This window comes from Cavia porcellus, unplaced genomic scaffold (genome assembly GCF_034190915.1).
Source record: "Cavia porcellus strain 051 isolate PalLab524CR breed Dunkin Hartley unplaced genomic scaffold, mCavPor4.1 scaffold_22, whole genome shotgun sequence".
Taxonomy (NCBI): Eukaryota; Metazoa; Chordata; class Mammalia; order Rodentia; family Caviidae; genus Cavia; species Cavia porcellus.
In genome coordinates this window covers 52,573,935-52,593,682 of record NW_026947505.1, presented here as the reverse complement: position 1 = coordinate 52,593,682, position 19,748 = coordinate 52,573,935, and positions in this window count along the sequence as shown.

Sequence of the window (19,748 nt, the reverse complement as noted above, 5' to 3'; positions counted from 1 at the left end):
CCTGTATCAATATGATGACTTTGTCATCCTAGTATACACACAATTGTTAGATTTCCAGGGATAGTTTCTTGTAAACAGTTGTAAATAGATGAGAAATTCATAAGAAAAATTTCCTAAGAAAACCTGCACATTTGTGGTAGAGTAGCTGTGTTTCTTAAAACAAGGTATTCAATTCATGGGCTTTACTTTAGGTTTGTTGAGTGGCTGGTATCTTACAATAGTAGAGATTTACATGGGTATTTACATACTTAGTAAATTGTCATTTGGTTGATGGGTGTTATTTGATAATATGCCAACATGCTCTTTTTCTCAAATAAATTTGTTTTGCATTTTTTGTTTGTGTAATAGTTGGTTTCAAGAAAGAATCAATATTCAAAAAGATTTGAAAGGCAATATCTACTGGTTTTTAGAATTCTTTTAGGGTTTTCAATAAAATCAATTTGTGTGGTTAAATCAGAAGATAACAATTGATTTTCAGGAATAAGTTTGCACAGTAATCCTAATGATAAGTATTTCTTTCTTCTTCCCTTTCTTCCATAATGCAACCTGTTTTAAACTCTTTGTCTTAGGAGAAGGAAAATACATTAATTCAAACAGAAGGTATTCATATATTTGTTTTCAGGCATAAAAACAGTCTTAGAAGGATAGTTTCTGTAGTTTCCAGATCAGTTGTAGTCGTTTCTTATAAAGCAATTCTACCTAGGTTGGTGGGCTTGTAAGCTAGAATTGGTACCCTGTGTATGGCTCACACATCAATGCTGATGCTTTTGCTTAAAGACCATTTTGTGGGCTTTTGAAAGACCAAATTCCTTCTATTGGTTGAAGCCTTCAACATCTTCCTGAAGTTGGTGCAGTTTTTTGAGATTCAAAGCCATTTCAGCCAGCCTTTCAGCTTACAATTTTCCATGTAAGAGGCAGACTTCAATATTCGTACTCAGCCTCTGTACCTACAGAGGCCATAGGTTAACTCTCTCCAGTGGTGGCCAATCCATGCTTGCTGATCAGTAAACTGTTTAACCAGGGATTCCTCTCTTTATTGTTCACTTTTATCCTCCTAGAATACTTCATTGTAATCTCTCAGCATTTCTCTGAGACCTCTGTCCCTGACTGGGTTGGTGGGAGGGGAGAATGTCCCATAAGGTGAGTTGGAATTAGAATGCATAATAATCTGATAATTCTATTTGAGCAACCTACTTAATCAGATTTTTTTCTCTGACATTCTGATGATAGGTTAAGGATTGTAGTTAAGGTTAAGGATTGTAGTTTTGATCTTTTGGATGCTCTGCTGTCAGTCTTGTCAGTGTTTAGCACTTGCCTTTAGAATGTAAGGACATCTGTTAGATATTCATTTTAGCTAAGGTTTGGAATTGTCCCATTTAACATTATAAAAAATTGGAATGAAGAAGGGAGGGAAATGTTATAGGATTAATCAAACTAACATCTAAATATGAATCATCAATAACTTATAATCAAGATAGAAAATAAGCAATAGAAAAAATTTTATTTCATAAAATATATTTTATTGTAAACATTCTTATGTGAGATACGGTGGTTAGTTAGGCATAGGTAATAAGTATTACTAAGAGCTATCTTAACTATTTTATTACAAGAGTTCTTTATAGAATATATATATTCTATAATATACGATATGATATACAGGAAGCTACAATTTAGCAGCATGTTCACATTAGTAATTCAGCCTGTGATTCTTGGGTTTAGTGAATGCATATTGCATCTAAAAATAATACTATTTGAATTTGCAATTAAATATATGTATTTTAACTAAAATTTTCTGTCAGTAATTCTGAAAATTTCATAAACTAGTATCAGGGATTTTTTTTGTGTGTGTATGTGTGTTTTTAAACTGGGAATTTAACTTAGAACCTTACACTTATCAGGCAGGCACTGTGTCACTGAGCTATATCCCCAGATAGTATGAGGTAATTTAAAATTTCTTTTAAAATGCATTTTTATTTTAGTGTAGTTTTAGATATGTAAGATTTGTAGAAATAGTACAGATAGTTCTCATGTAACCCGTATCCAGTTTCTTCTATTAACATCCAGTGTTGATATGACACATTTGTCACAATGAATGCATATATGCTGTATATTTTCAATTTGCTTTTCTTAAGTCTGTTTTGTAGCCTGATATTCTTTTCCTGTTCCAGGACTCCTCCCAGGTTATCATATTACATTTAATCATCTCATCTTCCTAGTTCTTCTAGGCTATAATTGTTTTCAATGCCTTTTTAAAAAATTATCTTAATAAGCTGGGGAGTGCTGGTAAAGTATTTCATAGAGTATTACCCAATTTGAATTTATTTGGATTAGTTTGATATTTTTCTCATGCTTAGATTGGGGATATGAATTTTTGGAAAGAAGCCCACAGTGACAAAGTATACTTTATTCATCAATTGTATTAAAGGTACATCTTGTCAATATGACTTGTTACTGTCAATATTAAATTTGGTCACCTGGCTGAAGGGACGTTTGTTAGGTCTATCCATGGTGACTGTTTTCCACACTTTCATAGTGATCTCTTTGGAAGAAAAGTCTTTGTGGGCAGTCCTTACTTAAGTAAAAAGACTCCTTATAGGGGCAAGATCTACATATTACTCAGAATTCCATATGGAAGATCTCCTAATTTATCCTATTAATTTACTTGAACATTTATTTGTACCATTATTGATTTATGACTATTCATTTTATATGTTGGGTGATAATCCAATTATATAATTTGTTAGCCAAATTGTCCTAGTTTTGGCCATTGGGAGATATGTTAATTAACTCCCGTGTTCTTTGACATATGTTTATTATTGAGTTTGTTGAACATCCTTGTTTTCTGGAACTACAACATCCTTTAGGTTCATTTTGTATATTATTCTCTCCTCTGGCTCTAGAAATAACCATTTTTCTGTGGAGTTCCAGTTCCATTTGTTGGAGAATAGTGTTAGAAGCCAGGAACTGGGTACTGGATATTGTCATTGTTACTGGGAACTAACTGTATTTTTTGAAATTTGAAATTGCCATATTATCAGAAAAACAGTATATGAAACAGCTGTGAGTTGTTTATATTAATGAGTCTTTCAGTGTGTCAGAGACCAGTGAAGATACTTTTAACAATTGTATCTGGAGAATTTAATTGGTGACAGTTTTAAATGTGGAAAAACTTGAAGGTAATTAGGACACATTTTTCTGCATTGAGGTAGAGAATTTCGCTTTGAGGAGAGATGGGGTGTGCAAGAACCTGCAAGAACTGAATTTCTAGAGACTGGGAGGGTAAAGAGATGGCTGTATCCATGAGGGCAAGAATTTTGCTTCCAACTTGCGTGTGGTGGTGGCAGGACTTTGGGTCGGCACCTTGGTACCCTATTAAGTGTGTTATCTCAGAAGATCTTACAACAAAACTTGAGGAAAATAGAGTGACAGTGTAAAATGACACCTTCACATGGTCTGTACTGTCTGGAAAGACAATGGATTGAGAAGGAAGATGTTCTTTCATGGTTTTCTGGAGTACAGAGTCCTGAGTCTATTTATGCTTCTCTGGATATTTTTTCAGACAATAAAATTTTATTTATCTCTTTTTAAAAAATAAAAACCAGTTAGGGTAGATTTTTGGGAATGTGTCTAAGTACTTCTGTTTTAGTTTCATGAGTTTCTTCTTTTCTAGGTGGTTAGTTGAAAATTTATTTGACAAATGTCTAACTGAGAGTTGGATGTGATTGGTAGAGCTCCTCCGGGTTTAGGGAACTGAGACAAGGTTAGGAGCTTGAGGAAACAAGAGAAATAAATACTTGGTGGATTGATGATCAGGTTACTATTGCTCTTTAAGATATTATTCCAAGATGTACTGGTTCTCACAGTGATCACCTATTTGCTCACAATTTTGTGGGTATATACTTCAAGAATGGAGGTTTTGCTTGGAGTGGCACAAACACTTCCTATCAGAAATCAGAGCGGCAGGCATCTGAATATTCAGTTTTACTGGACTCAGAGTTTTTGATGCTGGAAGTCAGCCAGGATCACTTGGGCCTGTCCATCAGAGGACTTATGTTTGCATTTTCCAGGGTGGTGATTTCAGGGTAGGTATACCCTGGTCTGGTGGAGGCTTCATCTAAGCAGATATTCTGAGAGAGATAGATAGAAAATTGATAATTATTTCTCATCCAGCTGCAGAAGTCACAGTATGAATTTTTCCTACTCTGTTGGTCGAGGCAGTCACCACCCATGTAAACTCAAGGAAAGGAGACACAGATCTGGCCTCAAGATGGAATTAGAATTATTTAGTTTGGCAACTATAATTTAAATCTTAAATATACTTTTGACCATTTTAAGTGTGTCTATTTAACAGTTGAATTTTGATTTTTAGTGTCATAGAAACTGTTTTTACTAGTCTCATTTATTTGAAGCACAAGTCAATGTTCCAGGAATGATTCCTAAGAGCAGCAGATGGCTTGGGGTGCGCATGAGATAGGGATGTGCATAAGATGGTTAGCTGTATGGGCTTTGGGGTTAGGAAGCTCCAGGTTCCCATTCTATTGTTTACTGGGTATATGACCATGGGAAAGCTACTTAATTTGTACATGTTTACATTTCGTATCAAAAATAAGAGCAATAATTAATTTACTCAGACATTACCGAGCTCCCATTATGAACCAAATTTATAAGATTATAGTGAGAATTATGCACAAGTAATGCTTGTTTACAACACCTGGGACATAGTTAGAATTCAATAAATGTTAACCATTATTATTGTAAGTAGAGGTATAGTAATAGTCTGTCAACAAGAAGTAGTTAAAGAGGTAGTCGAATCTGTGATTCAGCATGAGCCTTGCCTAGTAGACTGAGGAATTTATATATACATCAAATATGTATATATTGATATATAATGGTTAACATTAACTTCTGAACTTCAGCTTCCAAAGCTGATAACTTTCTGCAATCAAGGAAGCATGTCCCTTGTGTAGAGTCAGGCATCAATCAGAACTTTAACTTCTTTTGGATTTGTGACTGCCTAGTCAGTAGTAGTGAGCCCTGTGGTACCCGTACAGCAGCAATTTATCATGGAAAGCTCTAAGAGGTGTGCCATCATTGGCCTACACCAACAAAGTAGGATAAAATTATAGTCTGACTTCAGCTAGATCAGAAAAGACCAATTTTCTACCTAGTCCTACACTGAGATCACCTGCTGGAGAGCACAAGCACAGGTGTTCTGATAAAGAGACCCAGATGAGCTCTCTGTTGACAGATATCAATTATCATGAACCCAGGAATATGGGGTGCTTGATCACCAAATAGGAATGAGGCCATATGCCATGAGGCCTGTGTATCAGGTATCCATTGGTTTTATGGGTTGAAATGTGTCCCCTTAAGCTTCATATGTAAAAAGCATAATCCCCAGTGCCATAGTTGGAGAGAAAGCATTGAAAGTAAAATAAGACTGTTAGGGTGAATCTAATCCTAATCCTGTTTAGTTGGTATACTTAAAAGAAGAGAAAGTTTGCACAAATAGAGAAATATTAGGAATGTGTGCACATAGAAAAAGATCATATAAATGTGTGGTGCAAGAGTACTCATCTACACGTGAAGGAGACAGACTTCTAGACAAACTAATTGTGATGCCATCTTGATATTGGACATCTTGTCTCTGAAGCTGTGAATAAATAAATATCTCTTGTTCAAGTCAACCAGTCTATGGTATTTTGATACGCAAGACTTAGCAAGATTATACAGACATTGAGGAGAATGTAAACGACATTGAGGAGGATGTAAAGGGAGAAAGTAGAAGCTAAAAGAGAAATCTGTGACCAGCAGCCTGGGTTCATAGAAATGTTATATAGAAGCATAAAGCATTAGGTCTCACTGGTGGCAAGGAATACCAAAGGAGCTAAACAGATCCTTTCAGGTATTAAATATGTCTAGGTGATGGGGATCAAAATGGTTTCTTCGGAAACAGTCTTCTAGGCCTTCATTTAGGGAATGTATCAATAAGGTTATGGGTTAGAAATGGGGAAGCAGAGCCGCTAGAGATGGTACATTGGTGGTGATGGGGCATGGAGGACCACCAGTGATTTAATTGGGTTTGGCCTTAAGATGCTAATTTGGTTCATTTTGGGAGTTATTAATTTTTCCTTGAGTAAAGAGTGTGATTTTAAGTGGTGAAGGGCATTTATATGTATGTAAAAAATTGTTTGGGAGCCAGGAGTGCACTTATATTTTAGTTCAGCTCATTTTGGTCCAAGATTGTCTGAGTTGTTAGTGCTTATACTTACACTTTTAAAATATTACCTGTACATCTCAATAGACCAATATTACAGAATTTAGTGGAGTTGGACATTTTTTAATAAAGAAAAAGTTTTATCATGCTTATTATACTTTCAAATACTGGGTGAATCTAATTAATGTCAAAATAGTTTAACATTAGAAAATTTACCTGGTCATGATTTATTTCATTGTCCAAATATTACACTCTTATATACTGTATATATCTTTGTTCCTTTGTTTACTTAATTTATTTCTCAAGTCAATCTTTTTAGTGTTCAGGGCAGTTATAAAGTAGATTAGAGAAGTAATTTCAATTGTACTTGGGATGATGGCTTCATGACCAGTAGAGGGCATCAAGGATTTGTCAGAAAGTACAGACTTCATTAAGACAAATATAGCGCAGTTTTAACTGCAGAACAATTTCATCCAAAGCATCTGTTCTAAAATAAACCACAATGTAAATGTGTTGAAAGCACCATGTTTACATTGCTTAGAGATCATTTGGAGGCTCAGTTAATACAGATATACCTTAATTACACATATTAAGTAAGAGTTGATCTTATATTAAATTTTTGAATTTTGACATTGTTAGGAAAAACAAGGTGTTACATTTTGAAATAAATAGTATGGTTTCTGATTATGAAATGTTTATAAGAAGTTTTTTTAAAATGCCTTTTTCTTCATGTCTTTAATGTGGGAGGTTAAATAAATGTTCTCAAGGTCTTCTCTATTCATAATACCTACTTCTTTTTTAATTTAAAGCAACAAAAACAGAAAAAGGGTAGAAATAATACATAATTAAAAAAATAAACGGTAAGAAATCACTAGTTGATAATTACATGTTGTCCTCTTACAAATAGTTGTTCAAGTCACAAAAGTGAAGCGTACAAAGTGGACATTCAAAGAGCGAGGCTGCAAACAGCTCTGTTCAACTGTCCAACAAAAACTTAGTAATATGGTTATCGATCCAATACACTTAAACATACATGTAGAGCACTTTCTTTCCCTATCTTTTTTACTATAGCAATTACACACTTTGGGTTTTATTACTCCTACATTTCTTATTACTTTTTACACTAGGGACACAATGTGATATTTATAAATATGATTCTTGTTTATTTCACTAATAAGGATAGCCTCAAGTTATCTCCATTTGCCTATGAAGGCCTCAAGATCATCCTTTTTTATATTCCATTTTATAAAAATGCCACATATTTTTCATCCACTCTGTGGTTGATGGGTATCTGGGTTGTTTACAAGATTTAGCTATTACAAGTTGTGCTGCTATGAACATGGGTACACATATATCGCTATGATATGACTTTTTCAGCTTTTCTGGGAAAATACCCAGGAGGGGAATACCTGGGTTGAATGGAACTTCCAATCCTAGTCTTCTGAGAAATCTCCATACTGATTTCCACAGTGGGTGCACCAGTCTACACTCCACCAACAGTGGAGCAGTGTTCCTTTTCCCCCTGCAGCCTCTTCAACATTTATTATCAGTTGATTTCTTGATGGCAGCCACTGTTTCCGGAGTGAGATGAAATCTCAGTTCTGTTTTAATTTGCATTTCTCAAATGACCTGTGATGGTAAACATTTCTTCATGTATTTATTTGTCATTTGTATATCTTCATCTGAGAACTGTGTGTTCATCTCAGATGCCCACTTTTGGAGAGGATTTTTTAAATTTGGGGGGTTTGATGTTTTTCCATTCTTTATATGTTCTGGATATAAGCCCTTTGTCTGACGGGCTGCTGGCTAAAATTCTTTCCCATTCCGTGGGTTTTCTTTTCACTTTGTTTATGATTTTTTTTGAAGTGCAGAAACTTTTCAATAATATGAGATCCCAGTTGTTGATTCTTTGAAGTGTTTCCTGTGCAGTTTGCATTGTGTTCATAAATTCTCTGCCTACCCCTATGTCTCCAAGACTTTGATCTACCTTGTCTTCCAGTAGATTTAGTGTTTCTGTATTAATATTTAGGTCTTTGATCCATTTAGACTTTAGTTTTGTGCATGGTAGTAAGCATGGATCTAGTTTCAATCTTCGGCATGTGGAGAGCCAATTTTTCCAACACCATTTCTTAAAGAGGCTATCTTTCTTCCAGTGAACATGTTTAGCCCCTTTGTCAAACATCAGGTGCCTGAGTGTCTTTGTAGTTGTGCTCACATCTTCAAATCTGTTCCGTTGATCCTCAGGTCTATTTCTTTGCTAGTAACATGCTGATTTTGTCCTTGTGGCTTTGTAGTGTAGTTTCAAGTCAGGAATTGAGATGCCTTCTGCCTTGCCTTTATTGCCCAGAATTGCCTTTGCTATTCTAGGTTTGTTCTGTTTCCAAATGAGTTTTAGGAGTATTTTCTCTAGATCTGTGAGGTACATTGACAGTATTTTGATTGGAATTTTGTTAAATCTGTATAACAGTTTTGGGAATATGGCCATTTTCACAATGTTGGTTCTTCCTAGCCAAGAGCAAGGAATATCCTTCCATTTTTCTAATATCCTCTTTAATCTCCTTTTTAGCATACCATAATTTTTGACATATAGGTCATTTGCATTCTCAGGTTGATTCCTAAGTATTTATTTTTAAGATGCTATTGTGAAGGGCAATATTTCCATAATTTCTCTCTCAGTGAGTTTTTGGTTTGTGTACAGGAATGCTATTCATTTTTGAGCATTGACTTTGTATCCAGCCACACTGCTGAATTTGTTTATTACTTCTATTACTCTTTTAATGGAGTTTTTTGGTCTTCTATATAAAGTATTATGTCATCTGCAAATAGTGATTATTTAACTTCTTCCTTTCCTATCTTTATTACTTTTATTTCTCTCTCTTACCTGATTGCTCTAGCTATTGTTTCCAGAACTGTGTTGAGTAGGAGTTGTGATAGTGGGCATCCTTGTCTTGTTCCTGATTTTAAAGTGAAAGCTTTCATTTTTGTCCATTTAGTATAATGTTGGCTGTTGGTTTGTCATAGATGGCCTTTATAAGATTAAGGTAGACACCATGTATTCTGAGTTTCTGAAGGGCTTTTATCATGAACATGTGTTGGACTTTATCAAAAGCTTTTTCTGCATCTATTGAGATGACCATATGGTTCTTGTTTTTGGTTCTGTTGATGTGATACATTACGTACACTGATTTGCATATGTTAAACTATCCCTGCATTCCTGGGATGAATCCCATTGGTCATGATGTGTAATCTTCTTGATGATTTGCTGCATTTATTTGCCAGTATTTTATTGAGAATCTTTACATCAGTGTTCATTAATAAGATTGGCCTATAGTTCTCCTTTTTGGTTTGGTCTTTCTCTGGTTTTGGTATGAGAGTAACACTTGCCTCCCGGAATGATTTAGGGAGGATTGCTTCCCTTTCAATTTCATTGAAGAGTTTAAGGAGTATTGGCATCAAATCTTCTCTAAATTTCTTGTAGAATTCAGCCATGAATCCATGAGGAACTGGGCTTTTTTTGTTGGTAAGTTTTAAATTATGTTTTCAATTTCAATAGCTGATATTGGGTTATTCAAAATTGCTATATCTTCTTGGCTGAGTTTGTATAGAGCTACACTGGTAGCTGGAACTTTGGTAGTTCATACATTTCTAGAAATATGCCCATTGTCTCTGTGTTTTCCACTATGCAAGTAGAGACTTTCAAAGTAGGTATTTATGGTCTTTTATATTTCCATGGGATCTGTCATAATTTCCTCTTTTTCAGTCCTTATTGCATGAATTTGGTTTTTTTCTTTCGTTTTCTTTATAAGGTTACCTAGAGCTTTGTCAATTTTGCTTATTCTCTCAACAAACCTTTTTTGATTCATTAATTCTTGTGTTGTTTTAAGTTTCAATTGCATTGATTTCTGTTCTAATCTTTACAATTTCCTCTCTTCTATCAGCTTTGGTTTTAACTTGCTCTTCTTTTTCCAGAAGCTTGAGATGAAGCATTAGGTTGTTTATTTGTGCTCATTCTGTTTTCTTGATATGGCAATTTAATGCTATATATTTCCCTCTTAAGACTGCTTTCATTGCATCCCACAGATTGCAGTATGTTGCTTCTGTATTTTCATTGAATTGTAGGTATTTGCTTTATTTCTTCTTTAATTTCATCTATAGCCCATTGGCTGTTCAAAGGTTATTATTTAATTTACATGTATTTATGCATGTTTTGCAATTTCTTTTTCCTTTAATTTCCAATTTTAATGCACTATTGTCAGATATTATGTGTAGGATAATTTCAATGCCTTTGCAATTACTTAAAAATGTTTTATGGGATAATATATGGTCTATTTTGGAGAATGTGCCATGTGCAGCTGAGAAGAATGTTTATTCTGATGTGGTTGGGTGGAACGCTCTGTAAACATCTACTAAATCAAATTGCTCAGGTCCCCTGTTATATTTGGGTTCTTGTGTATTTGGTTTTTCATGTCTATTAGTGGACATAAGTGTCTATCTTATATAGTTGGGTGCTCCTGATTTGGTGCATATATATTTATTATTGTTAGTTCTTCATTTTGAATTTTTCCACTAATGAGTATGTAGTTTATCTCTTTCAATCACTTTAGTTTTGAAGGTCACATTGTTTGCAAATGGAACAGTTACCTCTGCTTTTTTCTGGGTTCCTATTGCATGGAATACTATTTTCCATCTTTTGACTTTTAAACTTTGAGTTTCCTTTTGTGTCAGATGTGTTTCTTGTATACAGCATATTATGGGATCTTTTATCTTGATGCATTCTGTCAACCTATTTCTTCTGATTGGTGAATTGACACCATTTACATTTATGGATATCACTGATATGTACTGGCTCAACTTTGCCATGGTATGTTCCAGTTGTTTGCTTTCTGCATTTTCCCATTGTTTAATTGCTTGTCCTACCTGGTATTTTCTTTCTGTTGTTGTTTTTGGGATTGTGGTCATTTTATCTCTAATCTGTCTAGTACGTCTTTCAATACTCTCTCTAGGGTTGGTTTTGTGGACATGAATTTCTTCAGTTGTTCTTTGTTATGGGAGTGTTTTGCTAGACAGTTTGAAAGACAGTTTTCTGAGTACATCAGTCTGGGTTGAAAGTTGTTTTTTTTCAGGGCTTGAAATACATTACTCCAAGCTGGTCTTGACTTTAGGGTTTGTGCTGAAAAGTCTGCTGTGATTCTAATGGGCTTTCTTTGATAGGCGAGTTGTGTCTCTTTAGCAGCTTTTAGTATTGTATTTATGCTGTATGTCCGAGATCTGAATTATTATGTCTGGGTATAGATTCATGTTGATTGTGACTGCTTGGCATTCTATATGACTCACTTATCTGTATATCAGATTTTTCCCCATGTTTGGGAAATTTTCTGCTATTACTTCTGTGAATATTTTAGTTATGTCATTTGCATTGACTCCTGCATCTTCAATGATGCCTATTAATCTTACATTGTTGCTCTTGGCATCATCTTTAAGCTGCTGGATTGTCATTTCATGCTGCTTTGTTATTTTTAAAACTTCTATCTTCATGATCGCTAATTTTGATCCTGTCCTCAAGGTCCAAAATCCTATCCTCAGCTTCATTTAAACAGTTCTGCTAGCTCTGAATAGAATTTTTTGTTTGTTGGATGTCTCTTTGAGTTTGTTTCATGAATTCTGTTTGTTTTCTATATTGTTCATTCGAGGTTTCAATCAGTTTCCCATGCTCCTGTACTTTTTTCTCTATTTCTTCTTTAGCTGTGCTCAGCAAGTCTTTTACTAAGGTTGTTATTTCTATTTTTACATGGGAGATTACCTTTATAGCCTTATGGAATTATTTTTTTATTTCACTTGCTATCTTTTCAGAGATTTCTGTTGTGTTACTTTTCAAGTCCTCCATTTCAATGTCTCCTGTACTTGCTCCTCGTGGACTAGGTGTTTGAGATTGCATTTTGGTTTTTTGTTTTGCCATTTTCCCCTTTCCTTTGGTCCTTTGATCCCACTAGTGTCAACTGTTGGTAGTGTGTATCTTGGGGTCCTAATGTAAGGTTGATGTTTGTCTAATTACTGGGTCCCTCAGTGAAGAAATGGGACAGCCACCTGACTTCCCACTGCAGTGCCTGTTGGGTGAGTCCTATATTCTTCCTGACTGACAAGTCTAGTAGTTTCGATGTAGGTCAACTTTTAGTTCCTGCTATTATTTTATCTTCAGGTTATTCTAGGTCACCAAATCTTCCTGTCTGTAGTGTTTGTGTCAGCTGAGGCCCTACTGTGTCCCTATTGTGTGTCTGTGTGTCTCATAAGCCCTTTTGATTTTCTCCAAGTTGGGGGAGTCCTTATTGGCACACTCCTCACCCTGCCTGATGTTTTCTATGTGCAGGAAGGGGTCACCCACACTCTTGCCAGACTCACCAAGGTCTTACAGTTAGTTGGAGGGAGCTTTACTACTGGCCACATTTACCTACTCTACACTTCTATTTTAGAGGCATACTCACCACACTGACTAGAGCCTGCTAAGATCTTCTATTTGGGTGAGGCAGTTACTGAATCTCTCTTCAAACTAGCACAGTTAATCCACTGTATTCCAATACTCTGGGAGAAAGGGTGGGAGCTGAAGATCAACAGCAGTATTAGGTCCAGGAGGCAGGGAGTATCCCTGAGGACCCAGCAGATGTCCTGTGTCTGGGCATCCCCTGGGTGCAGGCCAAGGTCCCAGGACAGCGTGTCATTCCTCAGTGCTGACAGGAAGCAGGTGGACAGCGTGTCATTCCTCAGTCAGGCAGGAAGCAGGTGGCTGTGCGGCCCAAGGTCTGAGGGCAGCATGCATTCTCCAGAGCTAGCAGGAGTTGTGCAGGAAGCTCAAGGCAGCCTGGGCCAAGGTCCCAGGGCTGTGTGGCATTCCTCAGAGCCCGCTGGAGTCACACCTATTTCCAGGTTTTGGGCGATGTTTCAAAGTTGCCTCAGTGCACTGGAAATCACCTGGCCCACTTTTGACTCCTGGGACAGACTGCTGGCAACTGTTTGCCACTTGGAGCTACTGGGAGAAGGTGGATTGGGCCTGCAGGGGCTCTGTATGTTCTTTGGTGATTTCAGACACAGGGCATGGTCTTACTGCCTCAGAGAGAAGTTCTAAGGCTTCCCTGGGCACTGGAATTAAACCCCCCACAGGATCAGGGCCCAAGACTGGACTCTGGGCCCTGCTTGCTGTTTAGAGGTGGCTGGGTGTGGCCTGGTTAGGCCAGAGGATCTGCTCCTGCACAATGTGACCCCTGGCAGCTCTGGACTTATATTGTTACAGTTCCCAGGTACCATGTGTAAGCCCAGAGAAGCACTTGGATTGGCCAGGTCTTGGTTACAGTGAGTTGGTTACACTCCTTGCTAGGAGTGGCCTAGCATGATATTGGGAGGTTTGAGTGACAAGAGGACTGGTGTCTAATGGCAATCAAAGAGGTAAAGAGCACAGAAACCAAATATCACTTATCTAACTCCTTCATTGGGGCAATTCCTGGCTGAAAGAAAACAAGAGCAAGTATAGAAAAAGATCAGAGTGTAAAGTACTATTAGGATTCACACTTAGAAATATCCTGTAAGGTATTTTTGATTGCCAGTATAATAAAAGTATAAATTACAAGTATGACAAAGAACGCATGATTTGTGACTTCTCTAGATAGTTTAAGGATTTTATTTTTTAAGGTTCTCTGAAGGAAATAAAAACATATATGTATAATTGTAATAAGGGGCTTATTACAGAGACTTATAGAATTAATGGTGGAAGACCCTATAATGGCCACCTGCTTGCCAGAAAGATGAAGGATCCAGGAGTTGCTCAACCCAAGAAGATGGAAACCACAGGACAAGAGAGATCAAGAATATAGCATCAGTCAAAGGCCTAGAAACTCACTGTAGAATCCATGGTACAAGACTGTGTTCAAGGGCTAAAGAAACTGGCAACTGATGTCCACAAGCAATGGCAAAGATTGGAAATCTTTCCAAATGGGCATAGTTCCTCCTCCTTTTGTTTTCATTCCAAACCTATTGGTTGGCACCATCCACACTTGGGCTGGGTCTTCTCCCCTCAGTTTGCCAACCTACATGTCACCCAGAACTATGCTTTACTAAGATGGTAGGTGGTTCTTACTCAAGTCAAATTGGCATATCACAGTTAGTAGCTGCAGGGCCCAACCTCCAGACAAAGAGGTATGAAGTGCTGCCTCACTGGTGGTGATTCTATATTGACACTTTTGACAAGACACACCGGATTGGGAATGATGGCATCCTGGAGGAGAGTGAGATACTCTGTTGTTTTTCTATATCTTCTCTTCGTTCACTAATGATGACCTTCATTATAATTATTTGAGAAATTATTTCTGATTTGATTTTTTTCTAGAATCTCCTTCAGTTGCTTTGTTACTTCCACTGTTACCACCTGAGAGAGTCCAGGTGGGTAGTTTTCAAATTGATCCACCTCATTGCCCCCTGGGTTTGTCTTTGGTGAACTGGAAGTCTGGTTTACATCTTGCCTCTCTCTCTCTCTCTCTCTCTCTCTCTCTCTCTCTCTCTGCCCACCCCTGTGTGTATCATTCTCTTTTTTCTGTTTAATTCTTGCTTTTCTACTTGAATATTAAGGTAAGTGTCTTTATTGCTAGTACTAACACTTCCTTAGGAAATAACTACTTCACAGGAAAGTTTTCCAGGTGTAGCTGGCTTTTGGTCTTGAGGCTGTTGCAAGATGCTACCTCTTCAATTTATAGGGAATGAGAAATTGCTGCGTATTTGGCCTAGCTTCTGGTTCTTTGGCCCTGACCTATAGAATTTTTGTGACTCTCAAGCAATCTCAATCTTTACATACAAGGAAGAATAACTAATTAGAATAGTTATGTCATCTTGGCTAAAGTAGTACAATCAGTAATAATGAAAGGAAAAAACTGTACAAGAAAAATTGTTCTATTTAAACACTTTGTTCTTTTTAAACTGCCTAGCTCTGTAACTGCTTCATGGCTCTGTATTTACTTTCTTGAACCCTCTAACTACAAGAGCATAACAAAACATATAGGGTGTTTGTTGTACCAAGCTTCAGAATCATTAATCTACCCTTGTAAACCAATGATCTCACCCCACAAGCTAATTAGAGAACTTCCAGCCTGTTCTGTCTCTTCATTGTACCTCCAGCTTATGTGTCATATAAAAGTACTAGGCCACAAGCACTGGAGGCCTGGCTTCGTTGTGGGAACTAATTCTGGTTCTGATGTAAAATAAAGATGTTTACTGCCTCAAAATCCTGGGTGTCATTTTGGTGTTTCTGCTTGCCAAAGCAATAACAATAGCATCAAGAACACCTTAGAAAATGACAAATTGTGGTGACCATTAATTTGCCTCTTTTAATTGTATGAACAAAACAGAAAATTGTGAACACTAAATATCCTTGGGGGATATTTACCTTCAGAGGAAAAAATGGAAAAGAGTTAAGGGAAAAAATAGAGCACTACAAAAAGAGGAAGGGATTAGAAGCAAGGCTGGAGGACAACAGAAGATTATACAAGTTTTGGGAACTGGTGAAGAAGTCATGAGGGAAAGAAACAAACAAGAATGAACAAAACAATGCAAACAACAAACCTAAAAACAATGTTTTCATTCATGTGAAAACAAGAACAATAACCAAAGGGAGGAAAAAAAGGACAAAAAAACACAGCAAATAAAGGAAGAAAAGTGGAAAACAACATCCACTTCAGGTCATAACTCTGCTGTTACTGATTGACAGAAGGGGCAGACATAGCTCAGATCCATGTTGACTGATCATAACAAGTAAGTAGTAGAATTATAGCGATGGTGGATGAACCTGGCAAACCTAGGATTTCAGTTCCACTGAAGTGCAGGCTGTGCCTGCTTTCTGACTGTGAATGTGGGACTGAGCTTTTCATTCTGCAACACTCCAAGTGTCTTGAACTTTGCTCCTTGCTGGCTCCAGTTTAGCTCCTTGACTTACCTACTTGAACATGACTGTGCCTCACCCTAATACTTGTAGCTGCTAGATGGAGCTGACACACAGGTGTGCTGACTTTAGTTGGCTACTTTCCAAAATGGGTACAACCAAAAACCCTTAGGTATGAGGGAGGCATCTGAACTTGAGTAACTCACCAGACACTGTAGGTTGTAGCATCCCCTGTTCTGTTAAACTGGAGTCTGTGTAGGTGCCTGGCATCTCCAGGAGTTACTGTACCTATTGAAGTTCAAGTCAACTTCCCACATCACTTCCCTCACCACGAGGTGGGGCTCAGAGAGAAAGTGCCACCTGTCACCTCCCTTTTCTGTGTAGTGGTCCCTCTGCTCTCCCTGTGGGCTCTAATTGTCACTTCACATCCTTGCTGAATCTCTGGGTCTCATTTCCCTCCTCCTTCTCTTTCTCACAATTCTATATTCCAGTGTCTGGACTTCAAATATCAGAGAGACTATTTCTTTGAAGTAGCCATCTTCCTAGAAGTCTGTATGTCTTTCTTTTGCTTTTCTTTTTTCTCTTTCTTTGCTTTCTTGATTTCTCTCTTTCTCTCTCTTTTTTTTCTCATTATTTCTTTTTGGTGCTGAAGATTCAGTCTAGGGCTTCATGCGTGCTAGATGAACACTTTAAAACTAAGCTACACCCTTAGATTCCTCTCAGCCTTTTAATTTTCTTTAGAAAAACAAAATATATGGTTTCAGGATCCTAGTCAATTGAATTTTCTTAGTTCAGGTACACATTCTTTCATCTTTCCTGAAGCACATCTTTAAAATCTAGGAGTTTTACAAAGACAACTAAAGGATTAGTTGTGAAGATAAGGTGAGATAAAATACACTTATCTAGATGACAGTCAATTGAGGCATAACTGTGAATGGAAAATTATTTAGAAATACCAGTATAATTTAATTTTGGGTTAGTTATTAAAGTGAATCCCTCTCTACAGGGTTCCAGGCAAAAGCAATGATGATGTGAGTTCTCTGTCCTGGCCCTCAGTTCCTGTTTCCATGGCTCTAGTCCCACATTTCTGCTGGAGGTTTCACTCACATCCCCATGCTCTTTTGTCTCATTCTAATCCCAGTAGAGCTATTATAGGCAGAGCACTATCAGAGTTCTGCAAATACACTCTTGTACTTCTCAGGCCTTTGTCTTTTCTTAATTGCTATTTCTTAAATCATGAAATGCAGAAAATGCAGAGGATTTTGTTTTTGTTTCAATTTCTGTTCAAATAACTTTGAATGAGACTCTTCTCTCTGACTTTATGACATTTAGAAGGTGATTAATAGCCCAGAAATATCATCACAGGGGAATTAGTAGAAATGCATTTTTATTATATAAATACTAGAAGCAGCCAATATACCCATCAATAGACAATCAGATAAAGAAAATGTGGTGTTGAGCATACCTGCACAGGCCTGGGGAGAATTTTAGATCATTGCTCCCAGCATTTAAGTGCCCCTACAGCTTCCAGCCACATTAGATGGGGCTCTTCAGGTTTCAAAGGCCTAGCTGGGTCACACCTAGTGACCTTCTTTCAATCTGGGGAACTGGGACGTAGCTGGGGGAGAGTTTTGGACCATCACCCACAGTAGTTAGGAGCCCACCCAGCTTCCTGGAGCACTGAAGGTGGATGGGAGGTCTGGTGTGCCTGAGTAGACCATACTTAGCAACCTCCCTTCAGTCTCAGGAGCTGAGGGCATAGGAGGTGATTTTCAACATGCCCAAGGGAAGCTTTGGAACATCACTTGAAACGGAAATATAGGAAAATGACAAGATGAAAGACCAAGATGCAATCCCAAACTTCCAGACCATCCCAAAAAAGCCTATGAGCCATGTACATAAAAGAAAATATATGCCACACATCTGAAATAAAGAAGCAACTCCAGGATGCTTTTAAAGGAATTCAAATTAGAAATAATCTCCCAGGTAAAAGAAGAAATGATAAAAGTGATGAAAGATACACTGAACACATAGAAGATACAGTTACAAAATTAGAGAAACAATGCAAAAAGATAGAATCCCTGGATGAAAAATATAAGAACAAAACAGAATACATGAAGCAGATTCAAAGAGATACACAGGATATCAAAAATTCCATTGAAAGTTGTCAAAACCACCTTAACAAAAGTGAAGATAGAATTTCAAACCTCAAAGACAAGATTGTAGCTAGTGAACAGGAAAGGAAAGATCTTTTAAAAATAACAAGGAATCAAGAAATAAAAATTCAACGACTGCAAGAATAGGCAAAGAAAAACAATAAGATTGATAGGCATAAATGAAATAGAAGGAACAACACAAATGATATCAAGAGGCTGTTTACAGAAGTAATAGCTGAAAATTTCCCAAACATGAGAATGGAAATCGACATTAGGATTAGTGAAGCATATAGAACTTCAAATAGCCATAACCAAAATAAAACTATACCCAGACATATAATGATCACCAGAAATTCAACATAAGAATAGACTATTAAAAGTTGTTAGGAAAGACAGATCACTTAAAAAAGAAAACCTATCAGAATTGCGGCAGACTTCTCAACACAAACAATGAAGACAAGAAGAGCATGGAGTGAAGTACTTCAGATCCTAAAGGAAAATGACTTCCAGTCTAGACTGATGTACCCTGAAAAAACTGTCCTTCAAAGTGGATGGAGAAATAAGATACTTCCATGACAAAGAACAGCTGAAGAACTTCATGATCACCAAGCCAATCCTGCAAAGAATACTGAAAGACATTCTAGATAGGCATAGTAAAAAACCACTACGAAAGGCAGACAATTAAACAGAATGGAAAGGTAAAGATGCAACAGCAGAAAGATAACATGTCGACAATAAACCAACATATAACAGTTATAACCATTAATATAAAGGGTCTCAATTCACCAATTAAAAGAAACAGACTGGAAAATGGATCAAGAAACAACAATCCAACTATACTGTATACAGGAAACCCATGTAACCCAAAAGGAAACTCATAGACTGAAAGTCAAAGGATGGAAAACAATACTTCATGCAACAAGAAGCCAAAAAAAAAAAAAAAAAAAGGCAGGGATAGCTATTCTGTTTGCTGACAATATGAACTTCAAACCAAGAAGGATCCTAAGAGATAAAGAAGGTCACTAAATACTGGTGAGGGGAAAACTTAAAGAGGAAGACATAACTATCTTAAATATACATGCACCAAATTCCAGAGCACACAGCTATACAAAGCAAGTATTAACAGAAATGAAAAATCAAATTAGTGATAACACAATTATAACAAGAGACCTGAACAAACCATTGACACAAAGGGACAGATCAACCAGACAGATAATCAGCAAAGAAATAACAGAACTGAATCACACCTATAAACAAATGGACTTGATAGACAGAATGTTTCATCCAACAATGTCAGAATGTACATTCTTCTCAGCAGTACATGGGACATTCTCTAAAATACACCACATACTAGCCCAAAGAACATATTGAAGTAAATGTAAGAGTTGAAATTATCCCATGCATGTAATCGGATCACAGCACCATGAAACTAGAAATGAATGATAAAAGAAACTGGAAAAAT